At 39.8% G+C, this 20424-nt stretch overlaps 1 protein-coding gene across 1 annotated transcript in view; it reads right to left on the reverse strand.

Annotated features, from left to right (window-relative positions):
• The window catches only part of LOC122803936 (lectin-like), an 88307-nt gene that overhangs the window by 59171 nt on the left and 8712 nt on the right, over positions 1-20424 (reverse strand). The window lies entirely within an intron of this gene.

Consider the following 20424-nt stretch of genomic DNA (forward strand, 5'->3'; position numbering starts at 1 on the left):
CTAGCTGGGTTATATCAGTGAGCCAGTTTGCTACCCATCTGGTAACATATGGATTGTTGTTTAGTTGAGAGAGTTATCTATTATACCTGAGTGGGGAATAGTATTGAAGGCCTTAGCCAGGTCAAGTAGGCAGTGTGCACCATCTTCCCCTCATCTATGGCCTTGGTGACTGTCTCAAAGAATTCGACCAAATTTAACAGGCATGACCTCCCCTTGACAAAAGTAAACTGTATGGGATCAAGGGTCTGGATGTTGCCAATGCCCTTATTAATGAGGTCCATGATAATCTGCTCCATTGCCTTGCAGATTTAAACAACAAGTGCAGTTCCTGTCTGGTGCATATTAACATATTAACTAGGCTAGCAGAATATTTAAAAGTAAACAGCTGCAACGTTTCCCTCTTACATAATATCCTCCCAAGACACACACACACACACACACACACACACACACACACACACACACACACACACACACACACACACACACACACACACACACACACACACACGTGTGCACCCTCACATGCACAAACACATACACCCAGACTCACAAACATAAAACAGAAATCTTTTAAGCATAGCGACATCTTTAAATCAGTTTTCTTGAATACTACTTTTGCTATGGTTTCTGTCTCCTTGAGTTTCATATGTATGTATTTCTTTGTTTAAGACCTAAATGTTACATGCATTAAACTGAATATAATTAATTCAAAAACTGATTCTAACCTTTTAGTTGACAATGCTTCTGCAAGGGAAACACATCCTGGGATGCTTATTTTTGCAGCTGCGCGATTTAATTCAGTAAAGGCTGTGGGACCTAAACTAAAAATTACCGCTGTGTTGTATCAGGATTACCACTGACAGCTAAATCCACAGTTCATCTCTGGGAGATAATTTCATTTTCTCTTCAATTTCTGCCAAGGCTTGCATTATATGGATTTTTTTTCTTATGGAATGTGCATAAACTTTAAAAGAATAAAACAAAATATAATTTATTCATCAAACAAATCTTGTGCTTTAGCTGATAATGATTCAGTACAGAAGTATGTATTAGTTTTTTTTTACAATAACAGGTTTTTATTCAAGAGAGGTTGTAGGACACAAGTTATAGATTATCAGCCTGATGTAGGCTAACAAGGGGAAAATAAACTCATATTGCTTGATGCCTTTGTCTTTACTGTTGGACAAACCCAAATGTGACAAGAATATGGAACACAGAGGCAGAAATAGCTCCACATTTCAGTCACTGCTGAAAATCTGAGAAATGACCTAGAGCATTTTTCCTCAATTATTTTCAATGACCCCTCAATACATATTTTTCCACCTCAAAATCATATCCATACTTTGGTGGAATGGCTGTTTAGCACAAAATTAAACATTAAATAAGTAAATTACTTGAATTAGTACTTACATTAAACTGCAGTGTTTGTAAGAGTACAGCTGCCCATTTTATAGTCACAATAAGTCACTCAGTGGTGCACATTGTATAGATATCACCACATTTAAAAGGACTGTAAGGCACTCAGCAGTGGGATTTATGCCTCACAATGTCCCTCAAAGTGTTGTAATATTTGTGCAATGTACAACCCTTCATGTTATACTGTTGGTATAATTACTATAGATTATATCTGCTACCCCTATATATGCCAGTATGTATGGAAGTTTGGCAGGTTCATAGGTGTTTACTAGGTTAACTACCACAAGGTCTTTTTTAAGCCTAGCCATGCATTCCAAATCTCTTACAAGTTCTGATACCCTTGATAACTGTAAGCAGGGGCTTGGAGAGAGAAAACATTTACAAGCTACGGTCTGGGAGAGAAACCATTTGCAGGTTGCCTCTATCCATTAGAGACATAGGTGCCAAACCAGGGAGGAATTTCCTGTTCCCCATCCAATTGTACAGGTTGCAGTTTAATTGGGTTAGGGAGAAACTCTGCTTCACATGGATGGGGAGGAAAAACTCTGGTTAAAAAAGTGCACTCAAAAGCACAACCTCAAAATCGGATAAATAGAGACTAGGTGCACACCTTGGTAAAGAACACTTTAATAAAACAAGAATGCTAAAACAATGGTGAGCACTTTCACTACCATCTCTGTAGCTTCATCAGACCCAATTAAAACAATCTGTCCTTTACTATTTAAATACAAAACATCTAATCAAAAACATAACCTGCTAAAGTTAGTCACCTGAATACAAAACATTATTTCTTAACACACATAAACGGAGTCAATATATAATGGATATCAAAAACTACATATATTCATCACAACCCAAAAATAAAATAAATACATAGAAAAATGCAGTAATGCATCAATGTTTCAGGGGGCGGGATTTTAAATAGGGTTTCAGGGATACACGCTCATTGATGCCTGGAAAATTATCTGCATCTAACCATATAATCCACTGTTGCTCCCTTCTTCTGTAAAGTTCTTGATATCACCCCCTCTAATGTTCATAGCTATAACCTCTAAAACTATGTTCATCACCCTTGTATATTATGTGTTGACCCAATGCACTCTTAGCCCTCTTGTTTCTCACATCTCCTATGTGTTCTAAAATATGTTTTTTCAGACATCTATTGGTCTTCCCCACATAGTATACAAAACATACTGAGCAATAAGAAAAATAAATCGCATCTTTTGTATTACAAATCAGCGTATAAAGATGTCTCTGCAACAAACCCTTTCACTGGATGCTCAAAGTCATTCCCATATGTATAAACTTACAGGCTTTACAATGTCTACATGAAAAGGTCCCCTCTCTGTTTGACGGTGGTATATAACCTTTGCTGACACTCAGCATAAGAGTCTCTTTAGTGCCTTACTGTTTCGAAAACGGAAATCGGGGTCATTCCCAATCAACCCTCTAAACTTCTCATCCATACTTAGTCTGCCCCAGTTCTTAACAATGTCATAAATCTTATTGATGTTACTGCTATACGTTAGTGTTAACCTAGTCACACTATTTCTATGTGGCCTCTCTCTGTCAGAGTGTTTTCATATCTATCTGAAAAATAGGGATTCCCTCTCGTCCCTTGTTCTTCAAGGGCTTCAGCAATTAGGGAATCCACCTCACTCACGTTGTACCCTCTTTGTAAAAAAAAAAAAATCCTTAACTCTTGTAATGCTACCTTGATATCCTCATCATTATTGTGTAATCTCATTACTCTCATGGTATGACCTTTCACATTTTTATAGACATGGCGGGGGTGCATACTCCCCTTGTGTAAAAAAGCATTCCTCTTACATGGCTTTTTATATATAGAAGTCCTAACATCACTCAATAAACTTTTATTTATGTTAACATCTAAAAATTCTATAACTTCAGATAGATAATTATAAATACATTTTAGGAATGAAGTAGTGGTGTGTAAATGGTCTATAAAACATGTGGCCTACTTAACAGGTCCATCCCATAATCATCCCATAGTCTTCAAAACTTCAGTCTATCGAATTGCAACTGATTGGGCACAGCTTATCAATTAGCAGCTGATTAAAAAAATTCAAAAGACAAACACACCCCGTGCTAATTACAATATATATATATATATATATATATATATATATATATATATATATATATATATATATATATATATATATATATACACACACACACACATAAGAAACTCCATACACTACAAGCTCTCCTCACTCCATAGAATATAGACATCTGAGCCAATATTGAGACATGGTTTAAATGCACAGAAAGTAGTCCAGCAGTGCAAGGCTTCAGTGCCTTCCACACATTTTGACCATCAGCTGTATAGACAGGGACAAAAGGTATAGGAGTCTCAATCTACATTAGCAAGAAGTATAACTCTAGGTTGGTTAAACAAAATGATGCCCTGGAGTTTATCCACTAGCAAATCACAATAGATAAAGTTCCATACCATATCCTAGAAAGCTACAGGTCGCCCTCTATGTCCCAAGAATTCCATAGCTCATACCTAAACCTACTGAAGACACTCACCATTAAACCTAATTCAATAATAATTAAACTAAACAGGAAACTAAAATGTCTCAAATCCTACAAGGCCAGTTATGAGGTCAAGATAGCCTCACAGACTAAAGACAACCAAAAGGCCTTCTACAGCCATGTCTGTAACTCAAAGGCAGCACACATCATTGTTCCAACCTGGTGGACAGTGGTGCCACAGTCACTGAGGACAGTGAAGCAATTAATCTGCTGGTTGAGAAATTCAGCTCAAACATCAATCCAATTTGTCTTTTTCAAGGGAAGGTCATGCCTATTAAACCGGGTGGACTTTTTTGACACGGTCACTAAGGCAATGAATGAGGTGAAAATGGTCAATACCACCTACCTGGACCTGGCTAAGCCATTCAATACAATACCACATTAGGGTTAAGTTGACAAAACTCATCAAACTGGCCATAAACCCACACACAACATGCTGGGTTTCCAACTGGATCACAGACAGGACTGAGGAAGTTAGGACTGATGAGACTACCTCCACTAAAAGACTGGTCACAAGCAGGGTACCTCAGGGCTCCATGCTGGGGCCACTCCTATTTGGCATCTACTTCTCAGAGGTAAAAGGTTAATAGCAATGCCTTTGGACGACCAAGTCCACAGATGAATGCAAATTGAGAACTATTATAGATTGCCCAAAGGCACCAATATCTTACAAGGGGGTCTAACACAGGCAAATGATTGCTGCAAAAATCAAGGATTAAAACTCAATGCCAAGAAATGCATTATAGTCTCTTTTGGGAAAACAGTCATCAAGGCTAATTACTGCATCACTAAGACATCCCTGATGATTGACACAATACTCATGGATCTGGGAATATATGTAGACAGTAATCTGGTCTTTGACCAATATTTATTTATTTATATATTATATTTATACATATAATAATAATAAATATTTAACATTTGTTTCCCAGAAAAGTCTGACTGGGACAGAGCCCATTTTCAGGGGAGGCCTTGGGAGAAACACTGCAGATGCATGTATTAGGAGTGTGGAAGGAAACCAGATCACCTGGAGGAAACCCATGCGAATGCAAGGGAGGACATGCAGACTCCACACAGAAGGCACCCCAGGTGAGAATCGAACCACAGAACCTCTTGCTGTGAGGCAACAATGCTAACCACTGCACCACTGCACAGCCCATGTGGCTAAGGTAGTAAGAAAATCATTTCATCTTGCCTAACTTATAAGTAAGGGCATGGCATCCAAGTCCAAGAAGTCACGGTGTCACTTTATATGGCCATTATCTGACCTGATCATTGAGTATAATGCCTCCATTGGCATGAACCTGACCAGACATATGCAACAGTTAAAATGTCCACAAAGGGTCCTTAATAGCAGAATCAAGAGTATAAACACATTGTTCTACACACATCACAATAAATCCTTGTCTTCATAGTTAGTCTCCTACAGATTATGAAATGACAATCTATTGAAAATCAACCTAAACCTCTACAGAAAAGACAGCCAATGAGTGCTTTCATTCTTTATTCTTTGAAGAACTTCATCAGAAATAAATAAATAAGGACTTGAAGGCATAAATATATTTACTGCAGCAAATAATACAAGTTGAAAATAACCCAATGAACACACCCTTAATACTGACAAATCATATTGACAGAGAAAGTATAAGTCAATATTGTATAGGTTAAGTAAGGCAGGCCAATCATTTTCCATGAAATGATACAGTTGAACCAATGATAGTACCATAAGTCTAGACAAATCATAATGAGGGAGGAAGTGTAACTCAATCAATTATAGGCTAAGTAAGATATACCAATCATTTTGGATGAAACGTTACAGTTGACCAATCTAAGTATTGGCAAATTATATTGATTGAGAAAGTGTAAGTCAATTTTTTATATGTTGAATAAGATGGACCAAGCATTTTCAGTGTAACTATATAGTTGAACCTAAGAAAGTACCTTAAGACTTGAAAATTATAATAAGCGAGAAAGTGTAAGTCAATAAATTATAGGTTAAGTAAGGTAGACCAATCATCTTAGTGAAACTAAACAGTTGACCAATCTTGGCATACGAGGCATCCTTGGATCCAGCTCTCATGGAGCTTTTGTACACTTGAAAAACACACAGCATCAAAACCACTAGACCCAAGGATTTAAATTTTGCTTGCAATATAAATAGGACATATTGGTAAGGCAGATATGCATCTCAGAGGATCCCCATGCTTTAGAAGGCTTCTCATCCATGTGAAGCAGAGTCCATCCCTAACCCTATTTAAATTTAACCTTGGCCATATGATGGGAAATCAGAAATTCACCCCAGGTCTGACCCCCATGCCTCTGAGAGACAGGGGTAGATTGCAACTATGGCAAAACTAACATACACCCCCCTCCTAATAAACACCCATTATAAAAAGGGACACAATTGGGTTGGGTTTTAAGGTTAGGCATATAAATATCCTGGTGGTCATTAGCCTCCTATATACCAAAGAACCTATGAACCAACTCTGAGATTACACAACAGTGGGGAAAGGGCAAATTCCTCAGTACTCATTGTATTGTGATGCTGCACAGAACAGCTGCTGACAATTTCAATCAACTGATTTTCAGTTCGTGCTGCTGGCAATGTTCTAGCTTAAAAGTTGCCATTTGCCAACTTGTAAGTAACCCACATATCTATTGCTAATATATATATATATATATATATATATATATATATATATATACACACACACACACACACACACACACACACACACACACACACACACACATACACACACACAAACACACACACACAGATAGATATAGATATGTGTGTGTGTGTGTGTGTGTGTGTGTGTGTGATTGAGACATGGGTTGGTAAAACTCTAACTCTGCTCCTCCAGGACAAATGTTAGCACTCCATTAAATGTCTACCAGATTGAGCTGTTATCCATTCAAAAGATATATATATATATATATATATATATATATATATATATATATATATATATATGTGTGTGTGTGTGTGTGTGTGTGTGTGTGTGTGTGTGTGTCTGGAAAGTCTGATAAACTGTCTCTTGACAATATTTTTCTTAACAAAAAAAGAATGTTGACTATTAAAGACTAAGAAGTTGTTTTAGTAGGTGTTTTTTCTAAACACGTTGAAAATGAGTGTGCCAGAATTTTCATTCTCTGATAAAGTGGTGTCTAAGAAAGAGACTTCTGATCGGCAGCCAGAAACTACAAAGTCCAGATATGAAATGCTGTTGGAAGGAGCATTAATAAAAATGTCCAGATCAGTTTTAGACCTTTCCCATACAAAAAAATGTCATCAATAAAACGCTTATAGAGGTGAATACTGCTGAAGCCGGGAGGAAAAATGAGTTTCCAACTCCCATGTGCTTAAGTTTTTTAACTTTTTATTAACTTAAATTATGTTATTGTTATGTTATTTTTTTATTTTAATATAAAGACATACCCCCACAGTGGCAGGTACTCATATGAGGAGATTTGATGATAATAGTGGGGTTTTGTCTAGTAGGAATTTGGAAGACAACAATGAAAGAATTTTTTTGTTAAGTTTTCTCCTTTTTCAGAGATTTTGACAGGGTTAGTTAAGAGATTTTGGCCTATTGTATGGTTTAAAATGGTTTATTCCCTAGGAGATAGGTTCTCAAATTTAAAGGAGTTGCTTAATATGAGAAAACCTCAGGTTGGGGGGATCCATTTAAGTTATTTTCCATGTGGAAAATGTAAAGTTTGCACCAGGGCCAAAAAATATGCATGGGAGTAGAATTAATAGAAGGAAGTATAAAGCTCTGGGCAACTTTAATTGTTGCTCTTGTGGAGTGATGTACATTATAGGATGTGGGTGTACACCTATTAGGTGGTATGTTGGGCAAACTAAAAGGATGGTCAGGAAATGTACAATGGAACACATGGGGGACATAAATGTCATGTAGTTTGGCATTTTCATCTAGCACATGGTGGTTCTGATGCTATGTTTTTCTTCAGTGTTCTGGCCAAACCTCAATATAATCAGGCAGATGATTATGTACAAAAATTGTTGCAAATGGAAGCTAAGTTTATTATTAATTTTGGAACATTATATCCAAGTGGTTTGAATCAAGAAATAAATTTCAGTGCATAATATTTCATTTTTGTAAAAAGGTTTATACGTTTTGTATATTGAATTCATATTTCAGGTATTTCATCTTTTCTATATGCATTTCAGTCATGGGTGGGTACTTGACACTTTAATGGTGGGGAGTTTTGTGTTTTTAACTGGATGAAGTGTTAATTGGGGGTTAAAAAGAAGTTATGTACTCACCATAACATTCCATCTGAGTAGTTGTACTTCATTTGTCTTTAACCTGTGGGAATACGTATCCATATCAGATCCAAGCCAGCAAAAATTACTAGCATCAGCTGCGAGCTCCAGACTCCTCCCCTTACCCATAATACACCTCCACTGCCTTTCATCTCCAGATCAAATTTGCAGAACTTATACCTACAACCCGACCTGATAACATACTTGTGACCAATACTACAGCCCTTAGGCTGAACATGTGCCAAGGTCTGGGGGAAGGAGGGAGGAACGGTTGAAGACAAATTAAGTACAACTACTCAGATGGAACATTATGGTGAGTACATAACTTCTTTATCTGAAGTAGTTTACTTCATTTGGTCTTCAACCTGTGGGACAGAGTCGCCAGCTACTAAACTCCTGGCCCTCATGGAAGGATATTCCAGAGCACCACAGAGCCAAAGGATGCTCTCCTTTTAGATGTCAAATCCAATTTGTAATGGAAAATAAATGCATGAGATGAGGACCAAGTAGCTGCAGAGCAAATGTCATCCAAAGACACCCTGGACCAGAAAGCTGCAGATGTAGCCATGGACCTAGTGGAATGAGCTTTAACCTGACCTGGAGGAGAGACATGTCTTTGTCCTTATAAACCTGCAGGATGCATGAAGAAATCCATCTAGCTATAATGACCTTGGAAAAAGGTTTGCCCAAAAAGGGTCTATAGAATGGAACAAACAACTGATCAGATTTACGAATTTTTTTTGTCCTGTGTAAATAGAATCGTAACTGTCTAGGAAAATCCAACATGTGTAGTTTGTATTCCATCCTGTTGGTAAAATTGGGAAAGAACACAGGCAAATTTATAGTCTGATTGATACTGACTGGTGACGCTACCTTAGGAAGAAAAGATGGGTTGGTTCGAAAGGAGACTCTATCTTTATGAAAAATCATGTACGGGAATTTTATGGACAAGGCCTGTAATTCCAAAACCCTTCTAGAAGAGGTAATAGCCACCAGAAAAGCTGTGTTCCACTATAGAAATTTTAGATCTGCAGTTGCCGCAGGCTTGAAAGGTGGAGTGACCAAAGCTTGGAGAACCATAGTAAGGTCCCACAGGGGGACAGGATCTTTGACCGGGGGTGTAGCAAGAAAGTGCCTTTAATAAAGGCTTGACATAGTCTAGAAGATGCCAAGGATGCAGAATTCTCACCCACATGAAAATGAGAAATGGAAGTCAACTGAACTTTGACAGAAGAACTAGTTCCATGCTGGAAAATATCAGCTAGAAAATCAAGAATAGCAGAAATAGGAGCTGTGAAAGGATCTAAACTCCTCTGAGAGGCCCAGAAAGAAAAATGTTTCCATTTGCTGTGATAAACCTTTCTGGTAGAAGACTTATGAGCAGCTACCAAAACAGACTTAACTGAGGAGGAAAGTCCAGAAGTCCTAGCAATCACAGGAACTGGAGCAGCCAAGCCATGAGCTTCAGGCTGTCCAGACTCAGATGAGTCACCCTGATGAGTGTGAAATCAGATCCTGATTGAGATCTAGGATCCAAGGTGGAGCCAGAAGGTGAGACCAAAGGAAGGGAAATCATATCTTGGGAGGCCAGAATGGGAAAATGAGGATCACATTGCTCTCCAGTCAACAAGCTTTTTGCAGAAACCTTGGGATGAGAGGAACTGGCGGATAAGCATACAGAAGACCGGGAGGCCAAGCATGAACTAGAGCATCTCTGGGGGACTCCCCTGGTTGGGGGTTCAGAGTGGAAAAACCTGCTGCACTTCACATTGGAAGGAGATGCAAAGAGATCGCAGTAAGGTTGGCCCCACTCACTGAAGATCTGTTCCACTACGGATAGATTCAGAGACCACTTGTAAGGCATCAGAATGGTCTGACTTAGCCTGTCTGCTAGAATGTTGGACCATCCTGGAATGTGTATTGCAATGAGAAAGCAACTGATGGAGGTCGTCCATTCCCACACTCTCATGGCCTTGCGACAAAGGGGATAAGATCTGGTCCCTCCCTGTTTGTTGATATACCAGACTACTGTTGTCTGAATGAATGACAATCGTCCGCAGAGGAAGAAAGGCATGAACGGCCTGCAATGCTAGAAGGACCACCCTCATCTCCAGGATGCTGATATGCAAACTGGTCTCTTTGGGGGACCACAGGCCTTGGACTGTCCTTCCCGAACAATGCCTCCCCACCCAAGTTGGGAGGCATCCATGGTCACTGTGGTTTGGGCTGGGGCTGGAACAAAGGATTGTCCCTCCAAAATGTCCAGAGAGCTCATCCACCATATGAGGGATGACCAACACACTTGGCTTAGGTGGATATGATAGTTTAGTGGTAAATCCAACAGGGACCACTGAACCAGTAGAGTCCATTGAAAAATCCGCATGTGTAGCCGAGCACATGGAAGGAGAGTTATGGTCATTGCCATCGAGCCTAGGGCCCTCAACACTGATTCTGCTGTCAGGAGGTGAGAACGGTAAATTAGTGAGACATGCATACTGAGGTTTTGAACTCTCTATGAGGTCAGGAACACTTTTCACTGTAGTGTATCTATCCTGGAACCAATGTAATCTATCACCTGTACAGGCTCTAGTAGAGACTTGGCTGTGTTGATTGTCATACCCAAACTCTGGGCAAGTGTCAGAAAGTAATCCCTGGTTTGGGAAAGTGGACACCTGGTGGGAGCAGTGAGGAGCCAATTGTCCAGGTACGGATAGACCTGAATCCCATGAAGCCTCAGGTGAGCTGCTACAACCACCATCACTTTTGTAAACACCCTGAGGGCTGTGGTGAGACCAAAGGGTAGGGCTTGAAATTGATAATGATTTTCCCCTAGCCAGAAGCGGAGGACTCTCCTGGAGATTCTGTGCATTTTTATGTGATAGTAAGCATCCTGGATATCTAACGAGCACATCCAGTTGCTCTCTTGTAGGTACGGCATGATGGACTGTAGCATGACCATCTGGAACTTTTCCTTGGCAACTGACAGGTTCAGGGTAGAGAGGTTCAGGATGAGCCTTAAGTCCCCTGTCTTCTCTGGCACCAAAAAGAACCTGGAGTAGAAGCCCGATCCAGACTGATCTGGGGGGACAGTTTCAATGGCTCATTTTCCTAGCAGCTTGGAAATTTCCTGTGCTGCTGCCTCCCTTTGCTTGGGTGGAATGTCTGGGAGGTGTTTGGGCGATATGGGGGAACCCATGAAGGGGATATAATATCCTTTGGATATGATTTGAAGCACCCAGCGGTCCACTGTTATGGACTCCCACAACACTGGGTGCAAGGACAATCCTCCCCCAACTGCCTCCAGGGTAGAGCAGCCGGGCAACCCCTCAGGGTTGCTGCTCGGGTCTATCCAAGAAAGGTTCTCAAGACCCGAGGTTTCGTGGACCCCCCCCCCTTGGCCTCTGGGCCTGCTTCCATTCTGTCCCCCTCTGCCTCTAGGGGAAGAAAAGCACTGAGTGTCCTGGGAATACTGAGACTTCCAGAACCACATCTTCTTTTGCTCTTTCTGGTTCTGGGAAAAGGACCTTTGAGGGTTAGAGAAGCAGATCCCGACAGCAGACAGCGTCTTCCCATCCTTCTCACTCTGGACTAGTGTCTCCTTGATGGTCTTACCAAAAAGAGTCAAATCATCATAAGGAGTATTGGCAAAGGACACCTTAAAGGGTTTGGTGAATTGGCACAACCTTAGCCAGGCTTTAAGCTTCATGGACACGCCAGACCCAGCCGCCTAGCCGCTCCTGCTGTAGAATGGGAGAGGAGTCACATGGACATATTTGATACTGCTCTCAGAGTGGCCATTTTCATGGAAAATGAAGCCTTGTCCTCCTGCAACATGGACTTGGGCAGAGACTCCTCCAGTTCCTTCACTAGGTCACGTTGGTGTCTCGTGACATGGGCCAAGTAGTTCAGCACCCTTATTGAAAAGGTAGCTGATGCATACACCTGCTTCCCTATGTGGTCCATCATCCGTGACTCTCGGTCAGGAGGGTGGACCGAGGAACTTTCCTTAGACAGTTCCCTGTTCGTGGCTGCTGCTGCCACCATGTCGTCCACTGGGGAGCCCTTGTTCCAGGAAAGCCTGTCAATAGGGGGACTTAGAACCTTATCAGGGCGCTTGGGAATCAGCTCCATGGTATCCGGTTCCTTCCACGCCAGCGAGGTGATCAAATCCACTAAAGGATCCATGGGAGGGGACACCCAAGACATAGACAGGCCCATGCTGAAAGCCTCCAGAAACACAGATTCATCAGAGGAGGGTTTGGGGGCAGACCAACCTCCCCACTGGCACATGATCTCCATGATGTCTCCAAAGGAGAAATCATTGGGAGGTGATCTTGGGGAGCCTTCCCTATCATCTAAATCTGTGTCCTCGGTTAGGGACATGGGGGAGTCCAAGTGTCTCCTCTTGCATGTATGTTTATGAGGCACATCCCCTATGGTGCTCTCCAGGGAGCACTCACAAGCCATCTGTTCCTCTGCAGGAACCGCCTGGGGCTCTTCGGGCACAGGCTGTCCCTCTGATAAGACAATAGGGACCATGGACAGAGCCGAGGAAGTCTGGGCAGAGCCTGAGGGGATGGTCAGAGGCCTCAATCTGATGGAGTGGACCCGTTCTGCCACATCAAACGCCAAAGGAGATTGGACCTCCTGGGAAGCTAATAAGGAGGCCGGCCTCCCCTGATCCAACGTGAGATTCAGAGCCAGACCCAAAATGGACAGAGCTCTGAGGGAGGGAACCTGGCCCGACAACGTTGGAGCCTATGGAAAAGGCTCCACTCCCTCGGACCCAACACCCAGGCTCCGGCTCCAAGAGTGGCTCAGATCCGAACTGGTCAGATCTGAGACACTCCAGGTAGCTGTCAACATTGAAGATGCAAGAACAGTTGGCGCTGACCCCCTGAACAAGGCCAACCTTGGATCCGAGAACTCTGAAGCCAAAGGTCGGATTGGGGAAGGAGAAATGGGCTGAAAAAAGGGAAGCGAGCTCCCCCCTCCTGAGTGAAGGGGGCTGGCAAGACCCCCATCTGGATCTGTGTACGGATAAAGCGCCTCATCATCTTATCCAGATCCATGTCCAATAAAGAACGGGTTGACCGAGATGAGGCCACAAACTCCAACCTGGCCGGTTGGGAGAACTGAGGCCGGAGAGACTGAATGTGCCTCCTCCACCTCCGGGAAGAACCTCGGAGACCAGAGCCAAGGGGAGTCACAGATCCATGCAGACTTGCTCGGGGATGAGAGGTCCGGGGACCTCTTCCTCTTTTCCTTCATCTTCGACTCTTTCTCCTGCTCTCTACCTCTCCTCTGCTCCGCTACCACAGGCTTAGATGCAGGAGTTTGAGTCCCAGCCTGGGAGGGAGGGGAGGCCAGAGGAAGAGAAGCGGGACAGGCAGTCACAGCAGCCGCTGTGACTGAAGCCGAGGACAAGGAAGGAGGTTCAATGGCAGGCACAAGACCTTTGAGGGCCGACTTGGCCTTTCTATCCTTCAAGCCCGGGAGTTAAACCCTGCACACATGGAGCACTCCACATTAAGGTGGGCCACACCTAAGCACAACACACACAGAGTGTGGCCATCCGCTGGGGAGAGCTTATGGCCACAATCTGTGCAGTGCTTAAAGATAAGCTTTCCAGCCATACTATAAAGCAAGATGCCTTAAGAAAAGACAAGAGACAGACAAAAAACTTTCTTTCTTTAGGCTAATAACACACACCCACTCACCACACTAGACTAACTAAAGGGGGGAGGGACACCACAGACAAACTACTCTAAACTAACTACAACTACAAACCTACACTCAATGCCAAAGCAATTGGAGGGGAGAAAGGGTACCTATACTAACCTGAAATGGTTAAAAGTAACAGAAAATTAGAAAAACTTACAATCAGAATCACCCTGCTAGCTGGAACTCTAGAGGCACTATGTCGGATCCGTATTCCCACAGGTTGAAGACAAAATGAAGTAAACTAGTTCAGATTTAATTTTTTGTATAAAATAGATTGTGAAATAGTGTGTAATTTATTCCCTTGAAGGCAGTGGCTGAAGTACCAGGAAGAACCAATAAAGATTTTGCAGTTTAAGCTCTGGCTCCATGCTGTTTGCTTTTCTAATTAATATTGGCAGCCCAAGATAGTGGGCTACTTACACACTGGTTTACAAAGGCCATTGAACATGGGGAGAAACAGACAAATGTAGGTTTTGCAAAACAGAATTGGAAACAGTTGCACACCTCATTGTTGGTTGTGACATACTAATGGCAGAAGGACTGTATACTAAAAGGCATAATAATGTGGTGAGACTGCTGCATTGGGGATTGTGCAAACATTATGGTATTGAAGTGGCTGAAAAATACTGGAAACATGAGCCACAAAGCATCGTAGAAAATCATGAAGTCTACATCACATGGGATCATCCATTACCAACAGTTCAAAAGATAGATGCTAGAAAACCAGATGTAGTGGTCCAAGTAAAGAAGACAAAAGTAACATTGATCATTGAAATTGCCACACCCAGTGTCTACAGTGTCCTGCGCACAGAGAGACACAAAGTCATAAAATATTTGCAAGCAGAAACAAAAGCAATGTGGAAGAAAGATACCCAGATAGTTCCAACAGTAGTAGGAGCAACGGGTCTTATAAAAAAAGAGTCTACAATCATATTTAGATATGCTACCAATACATGTAACTCCATATGAATTACAGAAGGAGTCATTACTGGGCACATTGCAAGTGCTGCGAAGAGCACTTTTGGCTGACATCAAAGAGTAAAACAATACTAATTTCATGAACTATATTCGTAGTTTGACTTAGGAATGAGGTCCATTCCCGGCATGGTATTAAAAACCCAAAAGACTTGGAGAAATTAAAAAGCAGGAAAAGCATAGCAGATCCCTTTAATTAAAAGTGAGAAAAAGAGTATCCCAAGCACAGATCTTTGTGGCACACCTTTTGTAAAGGGGCCAGCATGTGTGAGTAATGCAGTAGTTAACTCCATGATGGTTCTGTTCAGTAGATAAGTTACTGAGCCTTGAAACTGCATTTGAAAATCCACAGTCAGATAGTTTCTGTAGTAGAAAGGGACTGACTGTCCTAAAATAATGTTTAAGGTCCAACAATACTACAGCTGTACACTTGCCTTTGCCCATATTTGTTAGGATTATATTGGCAAGGTAGCAAGCAGAAGTAACTATGGATGAAAAAACATGCTGTTTGTCTGATGTTATGTTATAATCTTGTATATCCTCAGGTGTCTCGACACATACAATATTTTCTAGGCTCTTGTTAAGTGGCACACATCTACTATTGCTTTGTAATATGTTGCAAGTGGTATCTTTGAAGATTAGAGAGATTAGTTTAGAGGTAAGGAATACATTAAAATATGTGTTAGTGACTTGATGAATACTGGGCTTCCTACTCGCAGGCATTGAGGGGAATATATTTTATGAGGGCTGCAAGTAAAGGCTGTTCTACCTCATTGTTGTATTACTAGATTACTATTGATGGTTCTCAAATGGAAAATAAGAATGCAGCTGTATTGAGTACCTGTTGTTACATTCTTAAGGAACACTACTCAGCAGACAAAAACTCTAAATAAATGCTCCTGGGGACAAATATCCACTTAAGAATATGGAAAAATATTGTATTTATAACAAATACTAAGAGATTTCAACATGCTAAATCAAAACCTTAATGAATAAAATTCATATCAACTAAGCAAGTGATCACTGACCAATGCAAATATAAATTCACTTGATAAATACAGAATTGTCCTACGGTCTTACTCAGAAAATGTCAGATTTAAATATCATTGCATGTAACACTGCACCAACTGGGTCATTATTAAAACACATAGGTGTCACTAGCAATTCTTTGTAATGAGCCTTCCTTTTAAATAGCATTTGAAGTTTCCATTATTGTTAGACTTGTTGGGGAAATACATGCATAAATGTTTTAATTAAATCTGTTATTTCTACTTCAAATGTTTTAAATTATTCTCCCTCTATCTCAAGTTAACCAGAAGAACAGCTCACTGTAATTATAAAGGACATGGGGAGTAGTCCACACCAGTGTTTTATCTGTCTATCTATCTATCTATCTATCTATCTATCTATCTATCTATCTATCTATCTATAGCTTTCCAATTTATTTACCCTTTTTTGACTGGGTTAGACAAACTAGGCTAGTGACCTTTGGTCACTGGAGACCTAAGGTGATATTTCTACTGGCTAGGGGGAAATTTCGCCAGGGCACCGGAATTTCCATCATCTTTTTATTTATGATATGATATGTTATGGGCCATAGGATGGTCATGGAGTGTAATGGAAAGGCAAGGCAATCAGTTTGAAGGGTTTGAGTGTAGCAGAAGCTTACACTGTGAAGTCAGACGAAGAAGGATTGCAGAATGATATATGAATTAATTAAATGTAGTTGAGCCATCAGATTAGGAAGCAGTCTGTTACATGAACTAACTAAATGTAGGTGAGCCATCAGATTAGGAAGCAGTCTGTTACATGAACTAACTAAATGTAGGTGAGCCATCAGATTAGAAAGCAGTCTGTTACATGAATTAACTGAATGTAAGTGAGCCGTCAGATTAGGAAGCAGTCTGTTACATGAATTAACTAACTGTAGATGAGCCATCAGGTTAGGAAGCAGTCTGTTACATGAATTAACTGAATGTAAGTGAGCCGTCAGATTAGGAAGCAGTCTGTTACATGAATTAACTAACTGTAGATGAGCCATCAGGTTAGGAAGCAGTCTGTTACATGAATTAACTGAATGTAAGTGAGCCATCAGATTAGGAAGCAGTCTGGTACATGAATTAACTAAGTGTAGGTGAGCTGTCAAATTAGGAAACAGTCTGTTACATGAATGAACTAAATGTAAGTGAGCCATCAAATTAGGAAGCAGTCTGTTACATGAATGAACTAAATGCAGGTGAGCCATCAGATTAGGAAGCAGTCCGTTACATGAACTAACTAACTGTAGGTGAGCCATCAGATTAGGAAGCAGTCTGTTACATGAATTGACTAAATGTAGGTGAGCCATCAGATTAGGAAGCAGTCTGTTACACAAACTAACTAAATGTAGGTGAGCCATCAGATTAGAAAGCAGTCTATTGCACTCAGACCACGGAACAGTATGAGACTGAAGAAGGAGAGGCAACAATGTTTACTGGGAAGATGATGTCTGAGGTTAAAAGTTATGATATGCAAACATTTGATTTGCACTTCAGAACACTCTAAAACATTGGAGGGAAAGGACATGTCCTTTGATATTCTGAAATTCCAAATGTGTGCTCAAATTGAACATGATAGTGCAGAATTTGATATGCAGACTATGTGGCATCCTAAGAAGTTCGAGGTTGTGAAGGTATGATGTCTGGAGCAGTTTGATAGTTCCAACTGGATTTTCTATTAATTAAATAAATCCTTTCATTCACATTAGTAAAGACACCTTTCCTGACATCATATCTGAGACTTTCACTCATGATGAAAACTTTTTATCAAGGAATGATATTAAAAAACGTAGTCCACTATGGTACTATGGTTATTATATGATATTGCTGGGTAAACATAATACCAAAAAGACATTGAACTGTGCAGTTTCAAGTAGCAGATGTTCAATTAGAGCATGTTAAAATGTATTTCTATACAATTTTTCAAACTATTTGTGATATTAAAATATATGTGGCGAACATACCATTCAGCTGTTTAGATTTTTGCAGAATGTGCAGATATTTCTCATATTTTTGATCTGTCACTCACATTTTTTTATGGCAACTCACTGAGGAATGAAGTCACTAAATAGTGACAAATGTTTGAGTTTCAGATTTCATATCCTTTAGAAAAATACATACTATTGCAAAACTTGTTATTCTATCAATTTTATAAGAGCAATATTTAAAATATGTCCCTATCCTTGGCCTTTGTCCCAATATTACTTTTGGATTTGTCTAGATTAGGTATGGTGAGAAACAAAAGCTGTGGAATAGGCATGGGAATTCAGTGCAATTTAAAACAGTAAATAGCAATTTTGTACATATTTCTAGTGTTGTTAATCTAAATGGTAGCAGGACATATGCTTTGAATAAAACTCAGCGAAAGACCCATTTTTCTTTTTGGCTTTTCTAAACATTTAATACATAACTGTAGATGTAGGGAAGTGGGGTATTCTGTTCGATTGTGTGAAACATTTTGTAGAAAATGTAAATTTAATGGACATTCCTGGTTTGACTGTTCTCAAATACAACTTACTGAACAAAGGGAGTCACAACAGGTTAATGTGGAATAGGGCACAGGTGAGGGTATAACAACAGGAATCACAACAGGTTAATGTGGAACAGGGCACAGGTAAGGGTATAACAACAGGAATCACAACAGGTTAATGTGGAATAGGTCACAGGTGAGGGTGTAACAACAGGGATCACAACAGGTTAATGTGGAATAGGGCACAGGTGAGGATATAACAACAGGAATCACAACAGGTTAATGTGAAGTAAGACACAGGTGAGTGTATAACAACAAGAATCACAGCATGTTAATGTGGAGTAGACACAGGTGAGGGTGTACTGCCTATAAATAATAATACAGTTTCTGAAACACATGGTGAGGGAAGTGATGTGGGTGAACAGGTTTCTCCTAGTAATTATGACTCAGCTGAAGACGAGAAGATATAAATATGAGCCATAATGATGATCTGGATTCAGATGAAGTAGATCAGTGGTTTGTAAAGAGTAAGTAAGGAGATGGGTAAAACAAGGATATTTTCTTAGTGGATTGTTATTTAGTGTAATGATGAATGTTGTGATTGTAAAGTGTAGTGATATTATTTATAACCATTTGTGTCTTCTACCTGAAATTTCAGTAGCAATCTGTTTTTACCATGCAGCTGCATGAAACATGGGAGTGGTTTATTCTAGTTGAAAGAAATTTAAATGAGATGGGCTGATATTTCAATAGGCAGAAATGTAAAGGTTTTTAGAGTGGTTGCAACTTTTCAGAAATATATCCTTTCAGCTATGTAAGGTATTTGTTTTGGAAAATTAGACCATTATTACTACAATGGGATAATAGTTTAGATGCAAGAACTTTAAATTCATTCACTATTTTTAATTTAACATTTTAAAAATATATATTTATTATGGTTTACTATAATTTTATTGAAGTGGACTCTGTCAAATTCACTTTGCGTGAAGTCTGAAACTCAAATGTTGAAAATGTCGAACTACGATATAACCGAAGTACAAATCTCACCCCTATCTCGATGCAAGTTAATGCTTGTTCCTAGGTCGAATTCAGAATGTAATTCGGCTATATCAGAATTCGGCAGTGTAACTTTTCGCAGATGTGAGTCAATGATACAATAATTTGACTGAGTTTACTTCAATAAAATGATAGTAAACCATTTATTATTACTGGATTATACTTGGCAAACAGTATTATGTGAAGAAGGAGGTTTTTTTTATTTCCACAGAGGGAAAAAATATTAGAAATATTTTTTTAATTTTTATGAGGGTATACACTGTACCAAATTAAACACAGAGTTATGAGTTATATATATTAAAAAGGAAGATGGAGGAGGATTAGGACTATATAATCCAGTTGTTTATCTTGCATTTGTACATTTGTACTGTATATTATCAAAGACATCCATAAAAGTTAGGGATATAATTCAAAAGGTATTATATGAAGAAAGGGAAAGAAGAGACATAAGATCCTTAACTGAGAAATACATTTGCTGGTCAAATTCCTAAGAAGAAAACTGTTATATGAGCTAATAATGGATGACAGAAATACTTGAATCTTAAAAAAACAGATAACAGCTGAAAGATGAAAACACTTTATGTTGTATTTGAAATTCAAAATGAATTATGGAGGTTGGTGTTAGGGAAATTGCAGTGAAAGGACATACGAAATATAAAGCATGAGAAGAAAGGTTGTATCATGTAAAAATGTGAGGAAATGGTGGAACATGCTCTCTTTTAAATGTGATAGAGTAAAATATGTTTGGACAAATGTATTGGCCCAGTATACTCTGGAAAAATTTGATTGTGTTTCTATAGATATGTTGATATATGGAATGTATGGTATTCAAGATAACACAGATACAAAAATATGATAATAGTTTTGGTGCAGTATTGATTTTTTTG

Source organism: Protopterus annectens, chromosome 6.part0, assembly GCF_019279795.1.
Source record: "Protopterus annectens isolate FY-2018-M chromosome 6.part0, PAN1.0, whole genome shotgun sequence".
NCBI classification, from domain to species: Eukaryota; Metazoa; Chordata; order Ceratodontiformes; family Protopteridae; genus Protopterus; species Protopterus annectens.